Consider the following 16369-nt stretch of genomic DNA (forward strand, 5'->3'; position numbering starts at 1 on the left):
TTTTTTTTTCAAGCGGTAAACATGGTTTATTGCCGATAAACCATGTTTATCGCTCGAAAAAAACATGTTTATCTCTTAAAAAACATGTATTATCGCAGGGGAATGACTGTTAAACAAACGATACGTTTGATGCAGTATAATCGTACTTGCATTCATGTTTGAATCTTGTGTCAGTACAACATCGTAAAAACCGGAATCCTGGACAACAGTGTTCTCGATAGTAAAAGCAAGTTCTGCTGAAATTGGCCTTCCGTCCTTGTCTCGTATTATAAAGCTGATATCAAATTTATAACGGTCAAATGTAAGCTCATCTTCGTAAGAAAATCTATATCTCCTTGCAGGAATAAAGTTCGATGTTTTTTGGCTCAAACTTGTTGTAAAGTTCATAAAAATCTAATAGTAGCCAGGATCAGCCATAGAGAATACTCGCGTTGGAAATACAACATCGCAACCAGTAGACTGTACGTAACAACTAATTAGTTCATCATTCGACACACCTGAACACATCTTACTACAAGCAAGAGTATTAACAAAGGATGGTTCGATAAAAGAGAGAAGTCAAATAATGTAAGCAACTTTAAGATCTATCTTTCGAAGCTTCTTTGTATGAATCTATTAATGCTGTTTAATTGCTACCATGTGTTTATTTCTTGGTACAAAGCATTGCTGGCTCGTCTTTGGGTGCCTGTGTATCTTGAGATAAAGTTACACTCTAAAAACACTTGGGTTAAAATTGACCCAAATTGGGTCACTTTTTGACCCAAATGAAAGTCAGGAGGGAACCTAACACATTTGGGTCAAACTGACCCAGAAAATAAGGTCAGAATAAGTGACCCAATTTATGGGTTGAAAATTTGACCCAGAAATATTGGTAAATATTGACCCAGGCAAGGGTTATGATGGAAAATCAACCAAATTTGGGTCAGCTTGACTCTTATAGGAAAAAATACATAAATACAAAAGGCTTCATTTGACAGAGCAATTTATTGATATAACTCCTTCAAAGAAAGTGAACTGAAATGTAAAATTGCAACAAAACTGAATGTTTCATTAACATGGTACCATAGTACAAGATCTAAAGGAAGGAATTGTTTGTAGCATTACCAATGATTTAATATTTTTTTTACCCCATTGCAATTTTTACATAAACAATTTCAACATTTTATTAGACTTGTTTGGATAAAATACAATTTGCTGAATGTATGAACGAACACTTTCTAGCTAGACATGTGTGTGTCTTCATAGTGATAGTTATCAGCTAAAGCATAGACTAGCTCGCATGGGGAGGTATTTGCCTTACTTAAGATGTAATAACAAAAGAAGAAAATGACAATCAAAACATGGTTGCCACATTTTTAAAAGATGGGGTGATGGATGGTCAGGCTTGAAAATGTTCACTAAATTAGGCCTCGTAAAGAAAGATTCCCCCCCCCCCCCCCTTTTAACACTTATCCATGGCTTTCATTAAACGGCGGCAAGCCTATAAGTAATGAGTCCAAATATTATGTGTAATATTTATACTGCTGTTGTACATAACCCAGCACAGGTAAATATTGTATATGTAAATATGTGTAGAATGGATACGCAGATTTCTGCATTCCAAGAGCCGTTCAATTGAAAATAGTCCAAGAAATTTATTTAGAGCAGATAACTGGGACTGGGACAATCCATATAATTTCCTTCTAAAATTTCATGACAGCAAAACAATTTGTGAGCTGCAACTTTGGAACTGGAATTTATGAGATGAAAACAAATATGATCATACAGGCTGAAAACGTTTTGCCAATTCTTCTTAGAATACAAAAATATCTTTGCTTTGTATATGAGGCAAGTATGCCTTGGTCCCATAAACATGATTCAACTAACAGTTGAGATTTCAACTAAAATCACACAACTTCAGATGATCATAAAGGTTGCTCGGCATTGAACAAAATTGTGTCCAAATTCTTTCAACTGTTATGTAAAAAGGAATTGTAATGGACAGTTGAATCGATTGACAAGTTAATTCTAGTGTTGCACTGTGCGACTATTGTTTCAACTTTGTTGAAAGTTCTTGTTGAAGCATGAATATGGGACCCAGGTATGAAAATTTTCAGCCCTACTTCATTTTGATTTTCAAATATGTCTTCAATGACACAACTGATAATGAAATTTTCCCAGGTACATCAATGTCGTATACAACAGTCTGGAGGAACTGCCGGGAGTTGTATCATTGCCACTGATAATCCATATCAAAAACATGAAAACACTTAAAACATAAATCAATGGCATTAATCAGCGACTCCTGTGGAATGGCTTCTCTCTCTATGATTATGTAAGTTTGTTCCGGGCTAACCCTGCTGCTTCCAATAGCTAGAACGAATGGTTGCTTTTGTTTCACCCCTTCAAGGTAGTGTAGAAAATTGGTTCCAATCTGAAATGAAAAAGAAAAGGTTATGGAAGCAAACTTCTTAGATTTATTCGAATACTGCCTTCCATATAGAAAGGATCATATATTGTAGTACTCCCCAGAAGGTGGGGTATTGATAGAAGCAATCTTTGTTTTGATTAAGGATGTGCAATATTTAGCATTCACAACTTCAGTGATGAATAGTGCCACAATTTCATAGAGGGTTGTAGAGATGCCAGGTATTTTATGCATTGTACTGAAAACAAGTTTTTTTTTACTAATTCAGATATAAAGAATTGTCGGGCCTCTGTAAGTTAATTTGAGGCTCATCGAGGAACCCTGGACAATTGATTTTGGATGAACACAGTGTTCAAAAGTTAACAAGACAATTATACTATCCCAGCATACTGCCTGGAATACCGCAATGTCCTATCCGATCGGTGTGAATTAGATTGTACACTCTTCCACTGCACACTCAACATATTCTGCATTCACATTTATATACATGTATTCATATATCATGTGTATACTGGACTGAGGAATCATTGTTACAACTCTACCTGTAATGAATTTGGTTTAGGGTTTGTACAATGCAACCTGGTGCAGTTGTCTGTGTGAGAACTTGCTAGTGGGTAATGTTTTCACAATTTCTGGGGGTGGTGAGGTTCTTCGGGCATTTGATTGGTACAGCTGCAGAGCATTAGTGACCGATGCTTTGATAGTCCTCTTCCACCATTCCCCTTGGGAAAGTGGCTGAATGCATCGTTCATGTCTTTCAGATGGGAACATAAAATGGTGGTTCTAGGAGCAGGGTGGGATTGTAATTGATGAATGTCTTGTCTCACCAATCGATGTACACTGCTCGAGAACAGAAGGCAAGCTCTTTGCCTGTTTCATCCATAATTGTATCGTCTGTCAATTTTCCTAGATGAACCTGTAACCGACGATGATCTGATAAAAGGAATTTTTCTACTTCAAATTTAGCTTTCAGCTCACCTTTTGCAAATCCACAAATGAAGTTAGGGCATCTTCAATTGTAGCCCGTTTTCCTTTGCCAATTAGTAAGATGCATGGAATGCACTGCAGTGCAATGTTGCATACTTCATCATCTGTAAAGAGGGAAAATAAGAACCTTGGGGAAAGATTCACAGACTTAACACTCATAGAGTCACTGATTATGCCTGTGTTATAAGCTAACACATTTGTGGTAATATATGATGATATATCAGTTACAAAAAGGCTTTCAGTGGAACATTATGCATTATATAGTGTGGATAGGATCTCTGACGGCTCTACAAATCCACCAATTTCTCAACAGCATCTCTGATTGTGATCCAAAGTTGGGTGGATGCCAGGCCAATGAATGTTCGTCGATGAAGCAAGACAATATTACCAGAATTCTGATGCGAGAATAGAAAACATTTGTAGCTTATAACAAATCCGATGTCATCTATGTTGAATGTGCAGGGTTGTGCCCATGCCAGACCTAAGACACTGTGTACTGACACATGGCAATCAAGCATAATACTTGACACTATTCTGTTATCTGACTGGCCACCTTAATCCCCTGACTGACCCCCTCCTCCAAATACACACCATTTTCATTATTTCCCCTGACTGAGTTGAAGCTCAGCCGGGGCCCAGTGACACATCACTGGCAGTGTCACATGAAAACAGTTCACATGCATTTTACCTGGGTTAAGTTATTGCACCTTAGTTACCTGATAGTTGACTGCTGTCTTGATCAATCCCCAGGTGTCAAGACCAACCATTTTGCTTGTCAGCATAATGCAGTAGGTTCCTAGCGAGTGCAGGTGTCCATAACAGGAACAATTTGTCCCCACACTTTGGCTTGATGACTTCAAAGTCAAGATTAATCTGAAAAAGGATGAAATATGTGACAAATCTGCACAGAAAGCATTTTTTTGTGCCCAGACTTGGACTGTGAAGATTTTTTCCTGTATAATTTTTTACACAATGATGATAAAAGGTATATACAATATACAGTATTGCTATGGAAAAGATTTACACATTGTTAGTGTGGGTGAAAACAACTTATCACAGATAAAAGCTTTCAAATTGGGAAATTTTGGTAGCCCATCGGACTACTGCTACTAAGTGTTCTGACAGTTGTGGTAGTCCAACGTATATTTGGTTGTCTAGGGCTACACTCTGCTACAGCCTACTGAACTACCACATATTTCGAACCCTGACGATTATGCCAGGCCCTATATAGATTGAGGTTTGTCTGGTGCTGGCATCATAATCTGAATATTTTCAATGAATGTTGAAGCAATTTAGCTGAAAAGTGCAAAGTTACAGGCACCCCGTGCTACTTACAGTACTTGTTACAACACCCCCCCCCCCGCCCCTGCTTAACTGTACATACTTAATTTGTAGAATTTATATACAAGTATTTATCGTAGGGTATCATAAGGTGCCCGAATACTGCATATACACCTAGGCTACCTAACAATACGTTCCAATATTACCGTATAACAACGTGCTCAAAAAGCAATATGAACAAATAAGATCTGCTAGGCCTACTTATTTTTAACCATAATATATGCAAAACAGGCTGTTTTTTCACATCTTGACCAAATAGACCTAGCATAGGCCTATAACATTCTAGGCTAGGCCTAAATGTTATTTTGTATGATAATTCAAAATTTTCATTGCCAAGAAATTTTCAAATGAAATTGTTGTAAATTTATTCCAAGTTCTGCCTCTTTTTTGGTCTTCTTTGCCTTTCGTTCGGAAGTCAGATAGACTACAGTATGTTAGTACACTTACTGCTTAATCAGATGTAACATTAGCTATTTAACTAGGACTAGGCCTAAGCTATTTTTGTTATTTAGGCCTAACCCTAAAATTCTGGTAAAAACTCTTGTTCACAGGTGCTTGTTCCATATCTTTAGACCTATCGTTAGACCTATAACACTATACGCAGTAGGGCCTAGGCCTAACGTTAGGCTAAATGCTTCACACTACAGTAGCTGCCCCTATGTGTACAAAAAAAAACACCCCATTAGCCTGTCCAAATCTAGCCGTCATCCTCATGATCGCAAATAGGCCTAGCCTAGGGGCCTAATCATATTTACTCAGCAAACTTGGCACAACAATGCTTAATTATGCATCGTCAACAATGCTTACTTATGCAGAACTTTGTGCATCGTCATATTTATTTTAAATATACAGTTCGGCAAATGTAAGAATATGGAATAATGTTTGGTCTCCGTGCAAGTCCATGGGTCTATCCACGGGCGATCCTAACGGTAGTAATAGGCCTAGGCCCTATAGGATATATTGACATCTTACTTCTTAGTCCTATCGAAAACTTTGCATTTTTTGTACGTAGGCTAACTGGCAGCGACTAGGCTAAACGGGTCCGTTTAACAACTTGGACAGAACTTTCTGTAAATTAGCTCCATATTTTACAATTTCAACCATTAGGGGCCTAATATTCATATCAGGATTGTGGATTTGTATACCGGATACTAAAGCCTAGTAGAGGTTTCGTACATATATACATAATCTCAATATTTTAAAGAAACTACTTAGCCTAACCAGATAGTGTAATGTTTACAGGCCATGCCTACGTTAGGCCTAGCCTATGTTATGGCTTAACGTTAGGCCGTAGGCTAGTACGACTACGAATTCAGTCACCGACTTAGCCTTACGTTATGTCTTCGTATGCTACGTCAGCACTTCTTGAAATTTAATTACATATAAAAAAGATATTTGCACATGATACCATACCTTGGAATGAATAAGCCCATTCCATCAAGCCCCATTCTTCTAATTTATCTTTCACAAACGAATCCATCTGTGCTTCTGATCATGTTCGCTCTGTCAGCAAACTTGTCCTACAGCCAAGTTGTCTATGGCGCGCGCGCAGGGCCAATATTATCAGACGGTCAATGTGTGTTCGTTAATTGGCTGATCTGAAATGATGCACTCATATTCCTATAATGTTGACCAATCATAGTGCAATATTATTTTGACTCATTGTTGAAAGTCAATTTCGGACTTAGCATTAGGTCAGCTTAGTGTATGGTACAACCCAAATTGGGTTATAAGACCATCGACCCTGCGTTTGGGTCATGAATATGACCCAGGTGTTTTAAGAGTGTATCCTAATTCGTCGTTCTGCCTACAGCATACATGAGAAAGTATCCTTAATGAGCGTAATTAAAAACTGTATTTGGAGGCCATCGAATAATCAACTTTCACTATTTGATTGAGCTAGGCATTGTTTTCGAATATCAGACGTTCAATCTGAATTTAATAATAGATATAAAATTAGGCTTTGGTTTCAGAACCTTCAATAGAACGCTAAGTGTTTATGAAGTATTCAAGTACACGACATGCATGGATGACCCAAGCGCATGAGTGTGTGGGCGTGTGATTTTCACGTTAAATAAAACATTAAGATATTAAATCCAACCTCCCCCCCCCCCCCAAATGAATATTTCATTTTTCAATCTAAAGTACCTGATTTATGATAAATTTGAACAAAGGGGAATGATATTCAAGGTATTTAAAGAACAATGTTAAGATCGAAGTATGATATCTTCTCATTTCTATAAATATATGCGATAATATAACTATCAGTCAGGTATAAGTAGAGGGAGACATTAAAACTGACTCCAGCAGGACAGAAGAATGTCCCGCGAGATACAGGACGAGCCTTTTGAAAGACTTATCGGAAGAATTATTTCATACATTTACGTCGCAATTGTTTCACGTCAGATGCAGTGCTTTATTTGTGGCCTTCTTTCATCTGATGACAAATTAACATATAGACAGAACAATTCTGACCTTTTAAAATGTCTTTGCATTTTGTGTATTTAACTGGTTGACAATGAAAATAGTGAATTGATAAAATGGAGTTTCTGAAAGCTCCTTTCCTGATACATGATGTACAAGATACTGAATTAAAAGTGAAAAGTTTCGCTCAAAGAATCAAATGATGGCAGGCTTGAAAATCTAAACTAAGAAAAGATAATGACAACATATTTCATCTGTGAAATCAAAAAACGTCATAAAAAATATTGTACATAATACATAATAAATGCACCATTTGAGTGTTTGTTCTTTTTCGATTAGTTAATCTTACATACACTTCCGTTCGTTTATATCGCTATAGTCGTGCGTGCTTTGTATATCTTGATGTACTACTTTGCATGCAGTTCCTACTTTATAATGCACCGTATGTAAGCTTCTACTATGGCCAAATAAGATCGTAAGTATCAGTAGTAAATTAAGGCAGCTCGCTACATCGGATGGATGGAGCGTTGTATTATATTTACAGTCAATTTCACATTTGCTTTAAATGTCTTGAATATAACACGTCTACATCAAATTTATCTTAGACCAGAGAATTTTAAAATGAAAATAAATCACTTCTGGGCGGGGCGTAAAATATGAATGTAGATTCATTTTCATTTCTTTTCAATGTAATTCCATATTTCATGATGCCCACTCATGTGGAGATGTATTCACGAAAGAACTTTCTACTTCACATTAAAGATCGGTGCGAATGGTTTGAAACCAAATTCTGCTATCAAAAATATTTGTCGTCAATAGATCTTAGAAAACACTCAGCGCAGGAACAAATGACGGTACTTCAATAATTATTGAAAGGCGGAAAGACAGAAAGTGAAAATGTTCATTGCAGAATGTACTAGATTTATGGCAAAGAATACTTCCTGTAGAAATCATTTTCCGTGCATACAGACACTGGCAGCCGAATTAGAAAAGCATCATTCCAAGATACACTTGCTTGCAAATAAACAGCAATAATTTACGTGTTCTGTTGAGGTACTTCGAAAGATGGATCTTAAAGTTGCATACATTATTTTACTTCTCTCCTTCATCGGACCATCCTTTGTTGATACTCTTGCTTGTAGTAAGATGTGTTCAGGTGTTTCGAATAATGAACTTAGTTGTTACGTACAGTCTACTGGTTGCGATGTTATATTTCCAACGCGAGTATTCTCTGTGGCAGAACCTGGCTACTATTGGATTTTTATGAACTTTACGAAAAATTTAAAAGGAAGTTCCTCAAATATCAGTTTTAAGTTGCTAGGTAGACTTTCGGAAAGAGATGAGTATCTCTTTCAACGTTACATATTTCGTATAGACCATATAATACGAGACAACATCGGAAATATAGTTTCAGCAGAACTTGCTTTTGTTATCAGAAATACTGTTGCCCAAGATTCCGGTGTTTACGATGTTGTACTGAAAGAAGGTTCATACAAACAGGCAAGAACCGCCGTACTACATCAAACGTATCGTCTGTTTAACACTCATTCTCCTTCACCAACACCTGTTTGCTCAGCGGTGGACACTGCTTCATTGCCATTGGACGTCGACGCTGAATATTTGCTGAATTGCTCTGTTCTTGGTTACTTTTATCCCAAGATTGAACTCAAGATTGTTTCATCCTCCGGTGAGTGTCCGTACCAGATCGTCAACAAGACGAAAGCGTCCCTCCTTCCAGAGATGACGACGGAACATGCATACGTCACATACTGCGAAAATACTTCTTTTACTTGTGTTGTTAGTCAAAACTGGGTCACCTACGACAATGAAGTTAATTCGTGCGCATTCCAGCCGGAACGTCCAAAATATGGTAATTTCTCGTAAAAGTACTTTAATTCTGTCACAGTAATAGAAGTCGAGTTTGACATGTCTAAATATGTGCATTCGGTATAAAATCAGTATCTTTACAATTCTTTATAACTGGCTATAATCAGTCAAACATGAAAGTGCCTAAAATAGCACAACAAGTATTGCTGCATGGCACATCGCACTCCCTTAAAAGAAATGACAGGTTTTAATTCATGTTCGTGGAAACTGACACCTAACCGTGAAATTGGTTTTTCGTCTTTATTTTCTTGTATTTTAACTTCGTAATCACATCAAATCGTTCAACAACAAAAGGTACAAGGAAAGGACAATATATATAAATATATATATATATATATATATATATATATATATATATATATATATATATATATATATATATATATATATATATATATATATATATATATATATAAATAAAAATATATATTTATATATATATTTTTATATATATATATTTATATGTATATATATATATATATATATATATATATATAAAACTCATAGAACCCTGCAGGTTGTGACAAGGTCACCGCCGAACATCTCAAATATGCCCCATGCACCCACAAACACATAGCAAATATCTTAAATAGTATAGCCGAATCAGAAGATTTCCCAACTGAAGTTGAAAAAGGAATCCTTACTCCTATCCAAAAACCGGGAAAGACTAAAGGTCTACCAGAAAACTTAAAACCAGTCATTTTATTATCAACACTGAGGAAAATTCTTGCGATTTTGTGTGGCCAGGAGGATTCGTCCGTTAATTGATGAGCCTCGCCATTACCCAGATTGCCTACACTTCAGGACGTTGCACAGCTGAACTCATCTTCGCTTTTAAAGTGCTAGCAGAAAATGCTATAACATCCGTAGGTTACACTATAAATCTATTGATGCTAGATATGAGCAAGGCGATCGACACAATTCAAAGAGGATCCTTGCTTAATGACCTAGAAAAGATTCTTGACAACGACGAACTTCACCTGATATCACTGCTAATCGATAACGTCTCCTACACCGTCAAATTAGAGGGCAAACTCGGACTTCCTTTTAACACTAACATTGGTTCACCACAAGGAGACAGTGCAAGAGCACTATTTTTTATAACTTACCTAGCCAACTCTATGAATCAGATGATAATGATATCGATGCAGTTATCCTGCCATCTCAGCTAGCTGATCATGATTACAGCACAACCACTAACTCTTTTTCACAGTAGACCAACAGTACGCTGATGACATCTCTTGGGCATCAACTTGCTGGTCAGCATAAACTGCAAGATATCGAAAAACAAGTTTCTGAGCAACTGACAGGAAGGAATCTGACAATCAATTGCACAAAAACTGAGAAATTTTCAATCACATGAAAAGGAAACGAAAGTTGGAAAAGGTGTAAATATGTTGGAAGCTTGCTGGGGACCGAAGAAGATATTAACCGAAGAATTGGTATAACCAACGGTGCTTTCAACACACTGTCAAGTATTTTCACAAGCAAACACATGAAGCCGAAACATTAAGCTTAGGATTTCGAGGCTTTATTAAAGAGTATTTTTTTATACAATTGCGAACTGTGGGGCATAACGAAGGATCTTGATCGCAAAATTGACACTTTTCAAAGGAGACTACTTCGTAATATTCTCAACATTAGATGGACCAATAATAATTGGTTATCAAACGATGAGCTCTACAATGAAACCAACCAAACACCTTGGTCATCCATAGTCGCACATAGAAGATTGAGATTTTTCGGTCACGTAGCAAGACTCCAGGAGGACGCTCCAGCAAAGGTTGCTTTAAGAGAAGCACTGAGACATACTGATAAACCAGTAGGAAGGCCCGTGACTACCTTGCTTGGAAAAATAAAGTCGCAATTTAATGACTAAAGCCAGCTTGCGCGTAAACGCTCGTGTATTCGTATGAATATTGAACATTTCGATCAAATCTTATAATTATTGTTATAAACTTAATATCCGACTAGTTTAATATGAAGGATTTTAGACTCCACGGGTATCCGGTAAATCGGGGATAAACGGATACCTTATTTTTAATCCGGAACATTTTCGTGGAAATGCTTCGAATTAATATTTTTCTATGGCTATTGCCTTATGAATATATTCATTTTTGATGCAAATCAACACAATTTTTAAGATCTCACTAAATATGCAAATCTATAGGTTAAAGTGATGTTGTGTATACTTCCATGAAGAAGTTATTGTCCTAACATATAGATTTCTTCCTTAAACAAGCAATGATTATTATATATTAGTATATAAACACATGTTGTTACTGTTTACTCACTTTGAAGTATGTTAGACTCGACCGTAGCGGTTAAGGATTTTAAAATCCACCACAGTCGTTTTGAACTCTTAAGTTTAACGTCCTTGATGCCCTGTTGAAAATCTAAAGCGAGAACACGGAACTTCATTTACTATCACTAAACATAACTTCATTATGATAATGACAGTGCGTTCTGACTATAGCACTCGTTGAAGAAGCATTATAGCAGCTTGTGATTTCAACTGCACATGCGCAGAATGAAAAAAACATTGTTGGGAACAACAGTTAACTCTTATATACATTATGCCATTGCGTAATAAGCAGGATTCCCTAATTTATTAATAACGGGATGAAATAAATTCCAAACGGATACATTGTTGTAGCTTCATGTTACCACTATAACTTATAAAAGTAGTTAAATGTTGTAGTCCTTGCATCTGCGTCGTATATGGTAATTACCCCTTTGAGGTACAAAGTAATCCGTGATGAAATTTTATTTTTCTACGTCTGCTTTCACTAATCTGTCCTCCTCTTCAACCCCTCCAACCCCCCTCCCGTCCAACCACACTGCCATGTGGTTAACCAGCACCTCCATTAGTATGTATTGTTATATCAACTATTGCTGTTAAATTTGTTATAGCTGGTAATTATATTGTACTGTATTTACTCTTCAGCATACGTTCGTCATTACATGCACCCAAGGGTTATCGGACATCACAAGTGACGTCACGAGATTGTCGACAACTTGGAAACAAACGAACATGCACAAGAGGTCATAGCTCTCTACGATCAGGAAATGAACTGAGGTTATAACCCCCCCCCCCCTATTCCAACCCCCGTCCAAGTAGAGTTACCTGTTATCTCTCCACCCTCTCTACATTAAGAACAGTTCTTCCGTTTCGATATCTCGTCGTGGAGATGGACTCCTGGTTTGGGACGTCCGTATTCTTCATATTGATCGTGGATTTTCGAGATGGATTTATGCATTCATTAAATATCCACTTTCTTATATTTATTGTGAATTCCCAGAGATGGACTTCTTTGTCCTTGGCTCACCAACTGATCGGAGTATCGTCCACTGTTGTCCATCACCGTGGCTACTTATTCGGCAGTCCGATACCTACGTAACTACATCTTATTTTGAGATATCCAAACCGTTTCCCTTCTACTTATGCGGGTTGACGAGCATGCACTTATATATTAGAAATTAGTTATTTCAATAGATCATTTCAGTTGGCGAGTTGTATACAGCTTATACCAGTCAACATTATGGGTAGGTTAATGAATGAAGAAAAATGAAGGAAAAAGATGGTGAGGAACTTACATTTTGTTCTAACTTCTCACATCAACATATTTTAATCTATCATAACTTTAAGATCTTTAGAATACTGAGGAAGTCTAATACGGTCGATGACAGTTGCATTTTTCTTAACGGTGATTCCTTTGCGGTTTGTGAGTGAGTATTCACAAAACCCAATAGATGACTGTGAGAGTAACGGTCATCAAATGTAAGAAAAATGGATGAGTCGTTGATTGCAGGGCGTACATTCGATGAAGTGATCACCCCCACCACATTCCCTCCACCACCATAGTGGTTGAAGGTGCAGGGGCGATCTACATTGTGTGCTGTTTGGATTTTGGGTTTGAGAAAATGGATATTCTGTCGTTCAATTTCGCCAAATGTCGAGCTATAGCGTCCTGTCATACACAGACCTGAGAAGGAATGACTTTTGTTCTTATTAATGATAACAAATGATTTAATCGGAAGCAAATAATTTGTGATAAAGAAAAACATTTCACTTTTGTTTGCAGTTTTAAATCCTTCGTGTCTTGAAGGTAACAATAACGACATCCTAGGATAAGCCTATTGTTCATCTGATTTATTAAGAATCTCGCATCATCTGATCACTGAGAACGAACACAATAGAGACGCATGGCTTTCTGCTTTCACTGCAAAGTATAAGATTTTTACCCCATCTGTCCAAGTTTAATTTACATTGGATAATGTTTAAGTGTCGTCCGTTAGCTCAGTTGGTTGAGCAGATGACTAAGAAGGTGATATCTCCAGTAAGTTCGAAACCTACCAAAGATAGACGAATGTGACCAAATTCTATTTTAACTTTTCCCTCCTTTTTCAGCCTCGTCTTTAAGTATTAGTTCTGAAGTTAGTTTTCTAGCTGATGTGTTGGTTAGCGCGACGGTGTAAGCGAAAGACCTTGCACTTCTAATCGAGTAAACCGTGGCTAGGTTTCGAGACAGGCTGGAGGCGATAATACCTCCGGCTGTAGGTATGGTGCTTTTTGTGGCCTAGGATCAAGTGCCATGTCTCCCTTGTCGTCGTAAACGAACCCAGGAAGATGCGAGGAGGGTCGGTTGGTCAGAGGTCGACCAGAAGCGTGTTAGGTGGCGTCGGTGAATCTTTGCCTTTGGCCAGAGGGCGAGACACTCTCTGCGACCGACATGTGTGCAACCCATGTCCACTGAATACGTTGCCCAATGAGGCGTCATTCTCTTAAGGATGTACCTACGGAAGCTTACAAGTGCCATCTTAACATTTAATATATATTTCCGAAACTATATCACTTACAGCACCATCTTTTTTACTTTTTTTTCTTTTTCTTGCAATGATCCTGATTGGTAATATTGATTTATTTCCCAAAGAGTGAAGACTGCATATTGGTAAGATGACGTAACTTACATACTTTTCGCAAGTTAGAATTCGCAAAACCGATGGAAAGTAATATTTTGTGTATTTTTCGTGATTGAATAGTCTCTCCTTAGTTTAATATCATTTTACACAGTGACGTGCGTGTATGTTATTGCGCAGTATCGATAATGTATATATCTATATCCATATATATATATATATATATATATATATATATATATATATATATATATGTCTTATATTCATATATAGGCCTATATATATAATCCCGGTGCCATGGAGGCTGGAAGTTTCTTCACTGTTCTGGATTTTCCAACTTACTACGATTTCAATTAATTATTTTAATATGATATATATATATATGCGGGTAGTAACGTTAGTACACTAAGCTGGAAACAACAAATCGAATTAACAAATTAACGCCCACTCAACCAATACATGTATATGAAAAATGCAAACATTAGATAGGTTGCAAATTCATGCGATGAACTCATTTCATCAGATGAAAGGTAGTCGGAACCAGTGTACAACTCAAAGTGGAGTTATTTCTAAGAGAAGAAAGGTACAGGAAAACGACCACTGATAACAGAAAGTTGTAGTCTGTGGACGACTTTAAGGAATTCTTTTTAAAGATATAAGCGAAATATCTTCCAATTTTTACTTTCAACATGTCGGAAGATCGTTACGGAACTAACGGATGCATTAACACGGCAGGAAAGCGAGGACAGTTCTGTGCCATAGCTTATGGTTTCATACTAGCCGCACAACTTAGTATGGCGAAAGAGTTATTAAATTCATTTAGTGCAATTCAGATCACATGTATACGTTGCTTAGTCCACCTTTGTTGTATTATATGCTACAGTTCGTGGAACGATACCCAGCGGTATACCGGCTATGATACTTTGTTCTATCTAGTATGTTCTGTCACAGGTTGTCTCTCGTGGGTTTCTACGTCATCTACTTTGTACTTTCTACAAGTTGGCGACAGTACAGCCCTAGAATTAGGAGCTACCGTGATCTTTACGGCTTTGTTGGGACACTGTTTTCTCTCCGAAAGAGTAAATAAATTAGATTACGTCATTTTGTTGGCTGATGTCATCGGTATCATTTTGATTTGCAAACCAGAATTTTTGTTCGGAAATAAGTCTGTTATTACCGAAGAGAGTACGCAGACTATTTACGGTACTTTAATAGCGTTGCTCTCTGGGTTCTTTTTGTCCGTATGGTCACTGTTTGTGAAAAAACTGTCTAACAAAGGAACATTGAATCTTATGCTTCTCATGTTTTTCCAAGGGATCGGAGGCGTTCCGATATGCTTGCTATTATCATTCTTTTTCGATAGTTGGACGACACCATCATCAATGAAAGCATGGTTATTGCTAAGTATATTTGGGTTCACCTGTTTGTTACAAGGATTAGTGCAGGCGATAGCTTTGGGCTCAGAGGACGTAAAGACGGTGGCGATTTCTTCAACGATCTCAACAGTACTAACTTATGTAATCCAATTGGCGATATTTCGTGCCAGGTTTGACCTTGTCATCACATTTGGAGCTACCATCATCACAGTTACCATGGTTATTATGCACATCATACGATCTCTGCCCGAAGAGCAGTAATCATTGGTAAAGCAAAATATTAATTACGGAATCCATATATACTGCCCTTTCTTTGAGAAGTACACTTTCGTGGGGAAATAAGAGTAACTGTCCTAAGAAAATGATATGAAAAACTAAATAGCCAAAGTGATAACCACATCAACCGTCGAACATCCAGCAAGCTGGATTTCTCGCAGGTTATACAGAATGGCAACCAATGAACAACATCGCTTCTATGCTATGTACCCAATTATCAACACCTTCGCTCAGCAAGTGCAGACAGGAATTGTTCTTTTTAATCACAGAGAAAATATATACTAACGAAAAGTTTTCTTTTGACCATGGAAAGTATATTTTCCAGCGGAGGTATTATATACATATAGTAATATTATATATATATATATATATATATATATATATATATATATATACATATATTAAATTATGAGGTCAATATTTAATTTCAAATCATGCTGCATTTTTAAAGAATAGGGAGCTCTTTTAAACACTATTACTGTCTGATGTTTAATACTAAGGTCACCATCCATTCCTCGTATCAAATTGAGAAGAATTTATAGATATCTTTATTTGGTCAATATTTAATATTCAAATTATGCTGCATCTTTAAAGAATAGGGAGCTCTTTTAAACATGATTATCGTCTGAAATAAAATACTAAGGTTATCATCCGTTCCCCTCATCAAATTGAGAAGAATTGAAAAAGTCGCGATTTTGGTCAAAATTTAACAAAATCATAAAGCTATAGCCTTCCAAACTGATCAAACTTG

The 16369-nt window shown here is 37.0% G+C and overlaps 2 protein-coding genes across 12 annotated transcripts in view; one reads left to right on the plus strand and one right to left on the minus strand.

Annotated features, from left to right (window-relative positions):
- The window catches only part of LOC139981584 (uncharacterized), a 171879-nt gene that overhangs the window by 70808 nt on the left and 84702 nt on the right, over positions 1-16369 (minus strand). The gene's annotated exons all lie outside the window — the stretch shown is intronic.
- The window catches only part of LOC139981588 (uncharacterized), a 107297-nt gene that overhangs the window by 38974 nt on the left and 51954 nt on the right, over positions 1-16369 (plus strand). The window lies entirely within an intron of this gene.

This window comes from Apostichopus japonicus, chromosome 15 (genome assembly GCF_037975245.1).
Source record: "Apostichopus japonicus isolate 1M-3 chromosome 15, ASM3797524v1, whole genome shotgun sequence".
NCBI classification, from domain to species: domain Eukaryota; kingdom Metazoa; phylum Echinodermata; class Holothuroidea; order Aspidochirotida; family Stichopodidae; genus Apostichopus; species Apostichopus japonicus.